Source organism: Antedon mediterranea, chromosome 6 (genome assembly GCF_964355755.1).
Source record: "Antedon mediterranea chromosome 6, ecAntMedi1.1, whole genome shotgun sequence".
NCBI lineage: Eukaryota > Metazoa > Echinodermata > Crinoidea > Comatulida > Antedonidae > Antedon > Antedon mediterranea.
The window spans coordinates 23,419,377-23,436,223 of NC_092675.1; the positions used below are offsets into that span (position 1 = coordinate 23,419,377).

Below are 16,847 nucleotides of genomic sequence, written 5' to 3' on the forward strand. Positions count from 1 at the left end.
ACAATATTATTTTGGCTTTTTGAAAATTGGAGTGGCATGCCTAGCGGTGACATAAGCTTATGCATTTTTTTGCACTCCTTGTTATTATTATTGTTATTCTTTGTCAAATTAAAAAAAAAAATGTTTATTTTATGATTATAATTATATAATAATAATTATTATTAAAAATCAATTAATTATTAAAATATTTATTGATTCTTGTTGTAAAATATTCCACAAAAAGTACCGTAGCATAATTATGTTAAAGTACGATTATGTAGCTTCTCCAAATTTATACTTTATTTTATAGTAAAATTACAGATATTATATTATACCAAAGCTGCTTAATATCTTCATTGAAAAATATCCAAACTACAAAATATCATTTATGTAATGATATTAAATTTTGAGTAAGTTAAGGATTCAATGTTAGTTATGGGAATGATGCATGGAATGTATGGAATGGCTGCACTATGAGACTACATGTGGAATACTACAAGCAATTGTAGGATGTCTGTGTGTGTATGCTTTCTCACAGCTTGTGGTAGCACTCTGTGGGTGTTGATCAAGTCAATGCCTTAACACAGCTGTTTATCTTTTTACATTTCATTGTGTCGTTGTATATAATTAACCTGTATCATAACGAACGAAGACAATTTCATATTCAATTTTCTTCTAAAATTTAGTTGAATTTGATATTTATTGTTGGAGTAGTAATTTTACTACCACACATTTTTTTACCACAACTTTTCTATCAATAAAATAACAATAATTTAATTATAAAAAGTTTAGTGATTGACATTGTTATTATTGAGATATAGTTATTTTTATCTTTATAAAGTTGCAGAATATGTTTGTAAACGTAAAAATGTGATATGTAAAATCATTCATGAACTGTAACATGACACAGAGACATGTGCAGATGTGGATGGTTGGGCTAGTGTTCAGGCCTCAAAATAAAAAGTTTATGGAACGCTGTTTTAGACAACCCTTTTCTATGTATCATATATTTCATTTTTTAACATAGTATAATACATAATTGTTATATTGACTATACACTATCAAATTTTGTCATTAAAAAAAAATGTATTTTTGGTGATTGATAATAATTTCATTAGCCCTCGGTTGTCATGTTGTGGCATCATTACATCGATTTCGTTTGTTTAAATTTACCCAACAGAACTACGGCTTGTTGATGTCTGCAAGGCACCATAAAGAATGTAATAAACCAATAGATAATCAAGATGTTAAATCACAATAAAGTGTCTTATAGGTCAAACAAAATGTTAAAGTTGGGTAATTTTAGAAGTCTGTTTCTACATGTATACGTATTCAGCTGCCTACCTGTAAATATCATTTAATAACACTTGCCAACGCACAACAGATGTAAATATACATATCATAGCTCTGTTCATTTTCTTAATCTTAAATAACCAATCTTAAGTCTTCATTACTTTAGTTTACACTCCAATCCTATATTGTACTGTTTGTCTAATATTCTTATCTCATCTTTTTTTAAATATCGGTTACATCCTGTTATTGAAAAATAATAATCATAGCAATATTATTATTTTTATGCAACATGGATAGTTATTTATTGTCTGGTAAAGCAAACATAAAAAAGTTGCTGTTTTCTAAACTAAAATGTTTCCCTAAACATGGGTTTGCCATGTTGCTAAAACCTTACCGTAAATCTTCTAATAGTAACCCACACTCTAATAGTAACCCACACTCTAATAGTAACCCCCACCCCCCTTCTAATAGTAACCCCCCTTCTAATAGTAACCCCCCTTCTAATAGTAACCCACACTCTAATAGTAACCCACTACTCTAATAGTAACCCACACTCTAATAGTAACCCACACTCTAATAGTAACCCCCCTTCTAATAGTAACCCCCTTCTAATAGTAACCCACCTTATAAGACAATCTATAATAATACCCCCTACTCTAATAGTAACCCATGGGGGTTACTATTAGAGTCACTAAGCTTATGATGCAGCCGTATTTTAAATATAAGGAGATAATGCAGTGTTGATCTTGGAAGTGGGGGAGGATTGAGTGCTTTTGAGTTTATAAAATATAATTAGAGTTCAACCAAATTTGTTCATTCGTACTGTTTTATTATTTTGTTGCTGACCGGAAAAGTTGGGGGGGGTTTACTATTTTCAAAATACCTTATTTAGTCTCAGTCACTTGGGGTAGAAACCCCGCGTCTTCAAAGTGTTAAACTGTCATAATATTGATTAAAATAAAAAGTTTTTAAATGTTTTTAAAACTGTATTATAGTTATTGTTTAATGTAACTTGTCATTAACCAGCAATGGAAAACAAGCGGTCAGCAAGTGTCTTTCGTTTAGTTTGTGGGATTGTTAGCAACTATAGTTGTCGTTTCCCAACTATTTTCTCTTCGGGAATAATGCATCCATTGTGTTGTTGTTCTTTTTCCACTGATGGCGTGCCCTGCGTATTATAGGTGCTGTTTCCCAAATAGTGTCTCTTCGGTAATAATTCTGATGTTGCATACTTTTTCTTCTTCCATTGGTGTTTACAAACTTAACTTTGACATAATAGGGATGGGGATCAGTCTGGTGCTAATATGTAGGTCATTGAATGACCTTTTAAGACACAGATGGTCTTTATGTATGTAAACTGTAAATGTCAAGTAGATTGTAAAATAACGACAAATTAACATGCAAATGTGTGAACTAAATATTTACATATATCATTTCTTAATTTGATTTACGTTAGTTCATCTTGTGCTGTTCTTCATATGTTGTTCTACTATATATTAATCATGTCTAAAGGGATAAAGATTGGTTATGATTTAATTATATAATTCACCATACTTGGACGGATGTGGAGAGAAACCATAAAGGGCATGCCTTGAGGAATTTAAACCCTCCCCAGCATTCACCAGCTACACACACATCATACGCATAATGTTTTATAAATGTACTGTAGAATGAAAAATTACTATTAATGACTTTTAAATGTATAAAAGGGGGGGGGGGGGGGTGCAGCAGCCACTTCAAGACATGAGGCACTTGCGTTACCTGTTTTATTGAAAAATACTACGGACTTGAACTACCATTTACCAAATAAAAATCCAGTGTTCTCTAAAAAGACGGCAGACCAGAAACAAGGCCACGCCTGAGAGAGTGCAATATTTGTACTGGTTCCCGGCATAATTTGCGCATGGCCAAAGAGACCATTCAAGGCAAAATCAAGAACGTTTTTTGACAAGTTTAGCGCTCGTCCGCGGCGGCCGGTGCATGACGAGACGATGATCTCAAGAGTCAAGAGTGGTCACAGTTGAATGATTTTGTCCTAGGCTATGTTTCGTGTTCTTCTGCTGATGCAAAAACTCTAGGCCTATTCAAAGGTATTTAGCGATGGGCTTATATAGCCGGGCTTATAGCATCCATTATGCTAAAATACCTGCAAAATTTGGCGATAAATAGTGACATTTTGACACGGGTGGGCGGGCCAGGGACTTAAACTACTAATTTCACCCTGTCATTTCCCACACTTGTGCTACCAACTCTCCATAATTTCCCACACTTGTGCTACCAGGCCCTCGAAAATATACCCGTAAATGCGGCACCTCCCCGTATGGAAATATTTAAGAGTGACCCCCCCCCCCCCCCCCCGGCAAAAGGGTGTGCTCCTCCATATTTGACATCAAAATTGACTTTTAATAACACTACCCATTCTAAAGGCACATAAAGCCAAAGTCATAATGATTTAGTTGTCCCCACCTGGAATATTTGTCAAGGCAAAAAAACTTTTACTTATCGTTCATCTAAAAGCTGGAATGAACTTCCAAATGAATTAAAAATAAACTTGCAAAATATGTCAATAACTTCATCCCAAAATACAATTAACGCAACATTTAAACTAAGTTTTCATTTCTAAAAGTGATTTCTATTTTTAGTGTATATTTTCTCTATTTATTATTCTGATTACTCTTTGTCTTTACTTTGTTATGTTGGTTATGATATTTTCAATTACTGTACCACTTTGAAAATCAGTGCACTAGTACTGAAAGTGACTGCAGAATAAAGAAAGAATAAATAAATTTTACATCTAGATTGGTCTTTTATTGTGACCATCAAAGACAAGATATGAATTTGGAACTTAAAATTGAGAAGTCACTATCGTCATATGCAAGTTCATCTTTCTATTTTTTCAACTTTATTTATAGAAGGTTAGACTGTTTGATCACTTAATATTATGGAAGTTAATATTCAGAGGCCATCTTAAATTTCATTACCAAAAAAAACAATACTGTAGGTACAACATTAATCATGATTACAACACAGGATACGAAATCATTATGAATCAAATTTATTCCGGCATATCATATTTTTGCCCTGCTCGATTGAAGATATTTAGTTAATCGAGCCTGAAACGTTTTGCTGTTACAGCAATTTATTATAATGTGACAATTCTCTATGATATAAAAGCACAATTCCATAAATCTGAAACCTTGGACAGTTATTGGTAGTTTTATTTTTAATTGATTAAATGACAAAAAAAACAATATTTGATTTTATTAATTTTAAAATAATATACTGATTACTAAAAATAATAATATGAATCCTCTTCAAATTTTAAATGTCAAATCTACAAAAACGTCTCATTCATATCGCGTCATTCAATTCATATGTATGCATTTCGTTCACATATCGCGTCTTAAAAAATATATCATCGAAATTTTGCGTACACTGTGTTCCATAATTAGATATAACTCATCACTCTCCGTTTCCAATGTTGAACAATCCAAGAAAAATAACAGATTACAACTAAAGGAAGTACTGCTTGTGTACCCCTCTAGGTATCCCAATCCACTAATTAATTGCTATATGATAACCTATTACCTTACTGTGCTCTTTAATTATTCGCATTTGTTACTTGACTAGCATTACTTCAGAAGTTACTTGAATACCGAAACTTCAAGACATTCTAAACTTTTCCTTATTCCTTTTGAAAACATATGGTCTACTGCAATCCTGATTGTACTAATCTTATAATTGCCTATCAAATATCATTAGGAGGGTGGCTATTGGCCCTTATCATTACATTTTGCTATATTCACCCATCTAATAGATGGATTAAAAAAAAATTAAATTTCTAGTTTTGACATTTTTTATTTTTTAAAGTAAATTTGTTTTAATGTATTTATTAAGTTCAATTTGTTCATTTCATAAAATTTATTTACAAACTCTGATCCGCAAAAACTGAGAATCTAGGAGATCAGTGAATGAAGGCAAATACACAAAAATATGATTAAAAAACGAGCGAGCCTAAATATTCGGTTTTAGTGTGTTGTTAAAGTCATTCTATAAATGACATGTGTGTATTCTTTGTCTCTGTACTGTTTCTGTGTGTATCTGACTTAATATAATATAGTTTTCGTTAGTTCTCTTGGCAATGCTAGTTGACACAATTGTTGTAGTATGTTGTATGCAGGGTGTGGTAGTGTACATTTTATTGGCTGTACACTGCATTATGTTTTTACTTTCAACAATTGCTGCTGTGCTATAACAGCTGATGTACAAACTTACATGTTTCACAGTGACAAGAATGTAATTCGTTATTGGAATGCCTTCCTTCTTCTAGTGATACCTTCTTGCCACAACCTATGCATCAACTCTGAGAAAACAAACTCAGTTTGACTTTTAAAAGGCTTTTAATTAGGTTGATAGCAGAAGAAAGTTCATTCTTGCAACATTGTAATGGGATATCCATCAGATACCAGCTTTGTTGGGCCTATATAAACATACCATCTACACAACCACTTTATGTGTCAAAACAGTTTCTTTGTTGGTATTTATGTAAAAGTCAATATTTTAACATTTTGTACTATGTAGTAACTTTCATTCATCTAAACATATCTTAAATATCTTTAAGTACGAACATTCTATTGTTATTAAGAGAGAGCGATATTCATATATACTGCCCATCAATTAGTAATAGTGATTGGACTGCATTTTGGAAAAAACATAAACATTTTGGCACATATGGGATTTAATATGTATAATACTTAAGCTGGGAATCACCAAAGACATCATTAGAGGTATTCATCAAACAAAATTCGTAGAATGAAAGAAGAAGACAGAAAAAAAAGATCCTGACAATAACTAAGTGTGGATAATTAAGTTAACAATAGCCATAAAGGTGACAGCGCCCTCATATGTTTTTCATAATGGTTTAATTAAATTAATAATTCCACACTTTTATAATTGTTAGTATTGTTGTATTCTGTGATTGGTTATTTGCAGTTTACATTACTGTGTCACCATCAGTGATTGACCAGTACTACTAGGCTGATCACAGTAATAGGACCACGGACCTATAAATTAGATTTATAGGTCCATGGATCTATAAATTAGATTTATAGGTCCATGGTAGGACTTAGATCTTGGCGCTTGCCATCTTTTGGTCCTGGGTTCAATCCTCGATCTGACCTTTGACAGCGTTAGAATAGAATGAAAATTTTTAATCTGCTTATAATGGTGTTTTTATATAAATATTCTGATTTAATGTGTTATATGTATTCCTTCAGGATGTAACAATTAGAAAATTATCTGTTTCAACATTTTTACCGTTTGTTTATTTTATTTGAACCATATTTAATGAGGGTGATCCATCCAGCGATTGCTGATCATTTGGAACCCTCAGAACAGATACAAGACAAAATACAACAATAACAGTAAAGTTAAAGCAAAACAAAAGCCTAAAAATAAAATAAATTTCATGAGAATTAAAAATCTAGAAAATTTAGAATATACGTTAAGCAAAAATAATAAATATATATACTTAGATCTGTTTGTACTGTGACATACAGTACAAGATATTTCTTTGGTTCATCTCCCCAAAGGGTATACTGTAGAAACATGTTATACTCTCAGAGTGGGAATGATAGGATGTCACTTTCAGCTAACATTGCCATGGTCAGCGAAATTATAATATATGAAAAACAATTACGCTCAAACCCAAATTAAATCGCTAAGGTCATACTAACAAAGGATGAACATACAAACACGTTGCTGTTTTTTGATTTATAATTAAATATCGTTAGATAAAAGATACATAAAATATGTACTTGACATGAAATTCAACTTAACTGTGACGACATAAGTACTCCAAGCAACTGACCGCCCTTCACATTAACGCAGACATGTCGCATAAGCGCAGTTGAATTGAGTTGAGAAAACTTGAAACAATTTATCACATGTATGTTGGATAGGTAATCACAACTAGTAGCGAATTGTAATAGCCTTTATGGCAAGGGTTTGAAGCTCACTCGCTCCATGACTTTGGTGGTAGAATGAGTCTTTTCGGATAAGGACCAGCTGGTACAACTTTCGAGACAAGTAGGGGGTTACTCCGGTGTACTAGCTAACACCACCACTGTCGTAGACAGAATGATTTGTACCATAGTTGGCAGAATCAACATGAGGGAACCCTTAGGGGAGAAGAATGTTGTTGTAAAGGTGTATCATCGAAGTCCATTATGCCATGTTGCGGATATGGCGCTATATAAATCTCCACCATTATTATGTTATACAGTAATAAACTAATCCCGTACTACAATACATGTCACCAATCCCGTACTACAATACATGTCACTAATCCCGTACTACAATACATGTCACTTGGAGATCATCAAGCATAATGATCCCCTTTGACTGTCATGCTTATCAAGACAGTGTATTGCATGGCTGCAGTGAATCTATACACCCAGTAAATTCCAGTGCTTAAGATAAGATACAAATCTAACTAACATGATGAAAATATACCCCTACATCTTTCAATCGTTCCACATTTCCCCATGTAAACATTTCAGCATAGCATCACTATAAAGTCAAGTGCCAGAGCCTAACAACATTATATGGCTAATGTGTATTATAGTAATGGTACTCTACCTGTGTTAAATAGTGTATAATCCAATGGTAAAGTCTACGGTATCTTCACATGTTACAAGCCCACTCAAAATCATATTGGAAATAACTGCTTTCTGAATTATATTGAATATAGCTTGTGAATGTGTGGGTGTTATGTATGTTATCAGGTATGCAAATAGCAAATTCAACTTACTACTCTCTGATTAATTCTCCTTATTCTTGATCCTGCTATTTATATATTCCAGTGGTTTACTCCCACTCATTTTTTCTCTATTTTCATCCACCATCTTGATGATAACAAAACATGATCGCTTTATAGTATAATTTACATCGTTACTTTACTTAATATCACATCACTTTCTTTACACTCCGTGTACAGAAAGTAGTACTATGTTTTGTTTAGTAATCCTAAACAACATTAAATATTTTTAATATACAAATATGTTTCTGCTATTAAGATTTTATGTACATTATAAATATTCTCAATACATGACCACTCTTTATTATGTTTTGAATTTATAATTATTTATTATAACTATATGTCATTTTAATGTACAGTATTATGTTGTGTTTCATAATCATACTATAAAACTAATCTATGGTTAAATATAAGCTTACCCCAGCGTACTGTATTCATCTCAGCCCCTGTTGTCGTGGAAAGATGAATGATCACCATTTGGTGGCAGCACTCAACACAGCGGGACCCTTAAAGGAGATGAAAGGGGTTTAGTGATAATGTGTTGGATGCTACACTTAAAGTTCCATTGATCAGACTTTGGACGACTGGACACAGGGGTTCTGCAAGGTTGCACCAATTTTATGAAACAGTTTGCCACATATACTAGGAACGGATGACGTTCAATATCCTTCTCCCCATAAGTTACGTTCACATGGAGTGAACACTGAAAGATGACGCTGTTCAATTGTTTATATGATTTTCCATTATTTAAAAGCATGGCGTTGTCTTCTGTTTCATGAAATTTAACAATAGCAAGGGTCCTTTCATGTCGTACTGCCACCAAACAGGCCGAAAGATTCACTGGACTTTTTAAAGTGGACACGAGTCAGATGTGTACTCTGGACCTCCGGTTTTACTTGTTTCACTCACCAGAACCATGTTCGAGAAGTGAATTAACCCATGCTGATCGTATGGCTATGGATTGGAGCACCTCTGTCTTAACTGCTTGGCCACAGTGTTATGCTTTTTTTTCTTCTTTTGGTTTATTTTTACTTTTCCTTGAGCACATATCTAGTTTATCGCTTTATAAATCTAAGTATAGTCAACTCTCCCAATACTGGACACCTCGTTTTCTGAAAATTCTGGTATTTCAAATTTGTTTTTAATGATTAAAATGGTATTGGGACATTTTGGATCTCAAGAGTCAGGTTTTGGGAAAGTTTCCGGTTTTAAATTAGTCTATCTTTAAGTGTGGTTCCCACTAGAACGCAATGCCACATAGGAACGTATCAACACAAGGTGCTCTAGAACCGATGACGCAACAGTGCTTCAAACATTGCTGTGGGATATCAATCAAAATTTGATTTCACACAGACAGGGGCAAACACAATTATTGGAAGAGCATTTTCTTAAGTTGCGTAGGTTGTGTTACATTATGTCACTAGTGGGAACCAAGCTTTAATAGTTCACTTTTAATCAATCTAAACATAGAACCTTACACCTCCATCTTAAACGTTTCTTAACTTCATGCATGACCTGTAAATTCTGAAAGTTCAGAGTCTCTGTAATTTTGTATTTTCCCTGTTTGATACACAAATAAATGCATAAAAAAACTGTAATAATACTATAATTGTAAATTAAAAATGTGTTATTTTTTTTTTACCAGGTTTTGAATAGTACTATTATCTTGATGAAATGAAATTAGTTGAAGTGTATATCTATCAAGTATCAAGAAATCACTGGTGATGCAGAGATGGATTTAACATCCAAGAATTCTTTACCTATGTAAAGTAAGTTTTACACAACTACAAGTTGAATAGATTTAATTATTATCTCGGTGAATATATAAAACATTTGCATTTTGCAATACAAGATGACCATCTTTATGCTTCAACAATAATGAGATCAAATTGTTAGTGCCTGGCCTATAGCTGCCCAGGGATAGCTGTTTTTTTTGTTGGAATCCATAATAGTTTATCAACTGAAAATGATAATTCTACCGGTTCACGGTGTATTATAAACCCCTTTGTTATATAAATTTAGTATTTGTAGTTGAAAGTGTGCATAATGTCCAATATTTTGTGGCAATCGGATGCGTAAGCCAAAAACATTTCCAGATTTAATTGTAAACTTATTCCTGACGTAATTTGTAGTTCATACTAAGTACATTGAGAATACTTGCAAAAAAATATGCAATTAATTCTCGGGTGGGACTCGAACCCACGACCTCCAGATTCACACTTACTCAACACCCTGACGCAAAGCTACTCCACAGTAATTACAAACAATTACAAACTTATATTCCTACTCATCAGTACTGTAGGTTCTGTATGAAAAGCGTTGTTTGAATTCAGTAATGCATGTTTGACTAGTCTGGTTGGAGAAGATCTATCTCATCAGACTTCTATACAAGCGATGCGAGTGGATCTTTTTCGCGTATTATAAAATAGGTTGTCTTACAGTAATCCATGGTGCAGCCTACACTACATACATACAGTTATTTTATTTATTGTATTCTCACATTACATTACATTGGTAATAATGATTTTGTTACCAGTATGTTAAATAATTACTATTTTAATGAGGCCCACATAAACACCCACACTCACTGTTTTGTGAACTCTAAAGCCACACTGCGGAAGTTACAAGCAGTTACAATACAGATATATGCCTGTAAATATGCGCATAATTACTCTCTTTAAATATGCATTAACGTTGGCTGAACTGTGTAACACTACACTTTTACGATTCATTTTTAAATATGAATTGTGTTTTTTAAGATTATAAAACATTAACTATCATTTATTCTTTGAGTCATTTAATGGCACAGTAATGAACGTAAAAAAAAATCATATCAAAATTGGTTCTTCAGACGAGAAACTAGAAAATTAGCATAAGTTATATAAGTTTAAAACCCTGTAAGTACACTGATAGTGATACTAATATATTCAATTCAATCTTTTATTTTGAAATCTCTGCTTCATTAAAAAAAACATAATTCTTAGGTGCATGTCGAACCCACGACCTCTAGACCACCGAGAATGCGCTGATAGTTAAAGTTAGAGTTAAACTCATCCCAAGATCAATCAGAAAATTCACAAGTTACACTGTTATAATATGATTATGAAGAACATTAAAATCAGAATTTAATAATTATCATTTTAATGATTATTATTTGTAGCCTAGGTAGGTGCATTCACCACTCAAGAATTATTGAATCTAGAAAGTTATTGTGTTCTTCATAATCATATTATATAATATATAGACTAGTGTTTACTATTGTTTAGATTTACCTTTTTCCTTTTTTTTTGTATCTCCATTGAGATCCAGCCACTGATACCCACAGCATTGTCATTTTTTCAGTATTCTGCCTATATGATCTGCCAAAATGTTGCTTTTATTATTGTTTATTTTACCTTGTATTTTAATTGGAAATAATGTGATAAAATAATCGATAATTAACATTTAAAAAACTACAAAGGTCTTCATTTAACTCTAATCTTTACCCAGCTAGAAATGCAACATGTTTGAGGGGAAAAAAAGTTGCCAAATTCTGAAACTTTACATTTGCTGGTAGTGTATGCTTATGAAAAATAAAAAATTTATTGCACAATATTTGTTTATTAAAGGTATGGAATGTTTGCCATTTCCGATTCATTGTTTTTCACCACACATTATGCAAAATTGATACAAAAATATCAATAATCATTGATAGCAGTTTATATAATAATGATGAAGGATTTCCGTTTCTAATTAACGTTTATTCATTTACCCACACACTGTTCATTGATAATATTGATAATAATTAGCATAACTATTTAATAACATTGGAAGCCAATCACTTGGTATTTGATATTTAATATCATATGTCAATCAGGCAATAGTATTTCAATTTAAAATTACCATAACACAGCTATGAAAAAAACACACTTATGCAAGCAGTGCAGCGCCACCATTCCTGGAACATACCTTTGCTTTATTGACAGTCTCGTTTTGGTTTAAATTTTGTATTAATTTTACACATCCTTAAAGTTCTGTCTACATTATCAATCTAGTTGACAAAAAAGTGTGATGTGCCCAAATATGGTAGTGGTATGCCCAAATATGGGAGTGATATACCCAGATATGGGAGTGATATGAAATCATCATGTCCATATATGGGCACAATTGCATTTTTTGTCACATACACAGTTTGATAGTGTGGATGGATTGGCACACTCATAATAAAATCATAGATGCTGAGACAGACTAAGAGGCTCACGCTTAACTGTTGATTAGCATTGGTCGAGCATGAATATTAAAACGTGTTTACAAGATAATGTTAGAATTATTTTAACTGTATGCTGTCCTCACAAATGACATGCAACTAAAGAGGGCAGTATTTCAAATGTTGTGATTATCATAAATTTATATAGTCGACTTTCCCAATACAGTACTATAACTCTCTGAAATACACTGTTGTTAAGATAGAGAAGGAAATGTTGAGTATTTTCTGATCATGGGGCTACAATCTGTGTCTTATAGCCACACAACCCCACAATGTATAATTTGTTCTACCTACTTTGATCACTTAATAATGTGTAATTATGGTTAGAATTTCACTTTTTTTAACTTTATTTCTTTTTCGATTTATATGAGCCAAATTATCTGTGTTGGAAAAACACAATTTTGCCTAGTTGAACATAAAAGTCCCAGGTGAATGCTGTTGTTAATCAGTTCATGACAGTATAGCAATAACATAAACATTACTGTACATAAATTTGTATTGGGGTCTGTTTCTGCTGCATAACGCAATTTAACCGGTTATTTTAAAATAGATTAAAAATAGATAACAATAACAAGACCGCGTTTCTGCTCAATTTGTGCTCTGAAATAACCGGTTAAATCTATGGGTGGTCGTCATAATTACCCAAAATGCAATACACTCAGACGGAAGTAGTAAGTTTGGCTGTTTGTTTACATCGACGTCGTGAGTACACACGTGTGTATATCGCCGAACATCTCAAACATGTTAAAATAATAAAATGTTGTCTCCAGGTCTACAAGTTTTGTTTTTTGTAAAGCCTACTTACCATCGCTAATAAAATTAATTCTCATGGCGCCTTCAATAACATGGGGAGGGTCGTGCAGCGCCCGATCGCCTAGGATAATTTTTATCTAGCCTAATTCCTCAACAAAGGCGATGACATACGGCCCTTCCCACATGAACGACTGTTGTCTTTCGCGAGCGCGGTCCTACAAAACACCAAACGGAAACAAAAACGAGACTCAGAATGTTGCAATACTTACCAAACGAGAGTAGATAATTGTTAATTAATTATGAAAACCCAACTTTTATAGCAAAAATCGTCCGAATTTTTGTTAAAAACGATGAGTTTAGCCACAAAAACTTAAATCAAACGAGAGTATCCAAGTCATAGAATATCGCACGCACATAGTGCCTTTAATAAAATAATGAGTATTGAACATTATTTCGTATATTTATGTAGGCCTACTAACAATAACATAAATAATAACACATTTCTATGCTTAATAAAATCATATTTAATATATTATCAAAGGCTCCATGATTACCTTTGTTTTCGGTCGATGGGATGTTTTTCTAAAAAATTATATTATGTAAAACGATCAAAGTAAGATTGTTCGTTGTTCTCCTATTAAAGGCACTAAAGGGCGTGCCATAAATACGCTCGTATAAAATTTGGGTTTTCGTAATTATTTAACCATTATCTATTCTCGTTTGGTAGGTATTTGAAACATTCTGAGTCCCTTTTGTTTCCGTTTTGGTGTTTATAAGACCATACCCTTCGCGAGCGTGTATTAACGCCTCAAATTAGCTTGGGTGGTAAGTCCCCGGAACTCCACCCCGAATTCCTTTTTTACTTTCGCAAAAATGCTCTTATTTATTTATCTGTGAATCTTTTCTATTGCCTGCCATCCTTCCCCGTACTTTCTCTTTCCCCCACAACTGAATAACATATCTTGTGATTTCATTCATCCACATACATGTTCACTTCTTCTTCCGACTGTCAAAACCACGAGGAAAACACACATCGTACGCGACGGTATCTGACCCGGAGTCACAACTGTCAATCAAATAACCGTTATTTCGTGTTGCAACTAAGAATTGCTCAGCGATAACCGGTTAAACGGCGTTCTAACACCGATTTATATTGGTGTTTTTAACCGGTGATTTTGCGCTGCCTTTTAACCGGTTACCACAAATTTGTCCTGTTTCTGCTGCCAAGAAAATGAAGTTAATTTATTCACACCGATTTTAATTTATTTACACCGATTTTAACCGGTTATTTTTTATGCAGCAGAAACAGGCCCTTGGATACAATTAATGTACCCAGGTATTCAGAACATCAATATGGAAACATAAAAACTTGATTTGGCCAAAATGTATGGTAAAACAATTGGTGTAGCTCAATGACCCACACCATGCAACACTGCTTCCTGGTTTTGCCGACCATACAAATGTCAAAACATGACAGCAAGCAGAATGAAACAACATCTCAGCCAATGAGTGTGTTGGCCAATCAGAGAGACCTTTCATTTTCACAACATGAATATGCAGATGTCACGTCGAAAAATCATTCTACCCATGCTCAGAAACATATGAACATGCGCAAAATGCTGTTTGACATAAACAGTTTTAAAAAAAATTTGTACATCAAGAATTACTGAAATTAATTTTAGCAGGTTTAGAGTTAGTTGGAGTGAACGAAGACAGATTTGGTATATATTTCACAGTATCTTTATTCAGTAATAAAAAACATAGGACCACAGTGAAACAATGAATAACGGAAGGAGTAAAAAGTGCTGAATTGACATATTGTTGTTTATAGATTCATAAAAAATGTATATAAAACTATTATAAATATACATTAATTATTAATAAGCTTAAGTTACACTTAATAAGATTCAAACATAGGCTGCATTTCTAGGGGTATACTGCAGTATACACCAATATTTTATTTTATTTACTTATATTTCATTACTACTGTACTAATATTTTCTAATAATTTCATAAAATAAGAGACAGAACTGTTTTAAAATCTTTCAGTTTTAGATATTTCCTTTCTTTCCTAAGCTGCTGATGAGAATTTTTTTTGATTCTGGGAGCAAATGATTGAAACATTTTACTTAGTTTTTTAACAAACAAATTGGAATACAAACTTTGGTTAATTTCTTACATTCTCGCTTAGTATTGCAATTGTATTATTTTGTTTTCCATTTTGGAATAAAATTTTCAGTGAAATGAAATGATTTTAGTACTTCTTAAACCAGAAATTAACATCATTATCATGGCTTGAATGAATATAAAAATTAATACATTTTTAATATCTGTTTATTTCATGATTTTAATATTTAAAAAAAAGTTGTTCACATCACTTTAAATGTGGAAAAAAAAAATTAGTTTTGTCTGGCTGCCAGGTATTCACTTTATGGTGCATCAAAACAACATAGCGAATGAGACTTGTGAATAATATATGTTCTTGTCTGATTGTATAGTCACATATTAATACAGGATTACAATTTTCTGGCCAATGTTAAAGCCATAGAATAAATACAAATTTAGCAACATGATTACAGCATGCAATTCTTTTATATATTGTACATTTTTTTTATGTAAGTGACACTTATTATGTAATGAAACCATAGCTGGCGAAGAGAGCATCTTTATTGTGATTATAAAAATACAGAAATAAGTAAGGGGAATCTTAATCTAATCCATGTACATTTTAAAAATGTACATTCTTGAAAGCGCTAATTTAAGTTAAAGTTAAACATCAGTTAATGTGAGATTTCAGTATTCAGTATCTTTACATGGAAATCATTTTGAATTGCGACTAATAGAAAATAAGTGATAAATACATTTCAAAATTAAAATACAGATATTTCTATTATTGGTTTTTTGCTTGGAAATTTCCCAATTATTTTCAGTTTGATGACATTAGTAACTACTGTACATTGCTATTGTTTTCAGTCACGCTTGAATAGTTTCCCTTCGTCAAGTTTGGTCATGTGGTTTTTTTTATTGTATTATTTATGCACATGTCATTTTATGTCTTTTTTTTTTCTTCTTTTTTTATTGCTATATTTGGTATGAGAATTATATGGTATAAGTTTGCCAATGTTTTTCCAAGTATGGCATGAGTATGATTTAAATTGTGTTAAGAGTTGACCACCTTTTGATTAGATGTTTCCATGAAGTCAGTTATCATTGCAGCTCTACCACACAGCCCATATTTGTATTATTTTATCAGGCCCTGGGATGTAGGATTTGGTTGTAGGGGGTGTGAAACAGACAAAATAAAGTATCAAACAGCGAATTCTGGCATCACGCTGATACTGTACTTTGCTTTTTAGTGTTAGGGTGCAAACTACTACTGTATGATGGCTGTACCAATTAAGGTTTCTTTTTTAACTCTATCGCAGTCATTAGAGGCCACTGATATGAAGAAAACCACATGCTTGTCTATATTGTCGAAAACATTTCATATTTGGAACTTGACGCTTCCTGCTCATGTTGTTGATGCAGATACAATCATTGCTTTAGTTCAAAAAACATTTTGAGAAGTCAGAACAGGCCTAAACTAAAAGACGAACAGTATACTACTATAAGCCTACCAACAAGCAAAAATAGGAACAATTTCAAATAACTTGTTAAATAGAATTCTAGAAATAATAGTTAAAAACACCCAATTGAGGGTGTTTACTGGTTATCACTGTCATTCAACTACATCCTAAAGTGCATTGCGTTTTGGGTAGT

At 32.7% G+C, this 16,847-nt stretch overlaps 1 protein-coding gene across 2 annotated transcripts in view; it reads left to right on the forward strand.

The window, feature by feature from the left end:
- Nucleotides 1-16,847, forward strand: part of LOC140051590 (E3 ubiquitin-protein ligase MIB1-like) — a 68,565-nt gene that overhangs the window by 22,683 nt on the left and 29,035 nt on the right. The window lies entirely within an intron of this gene.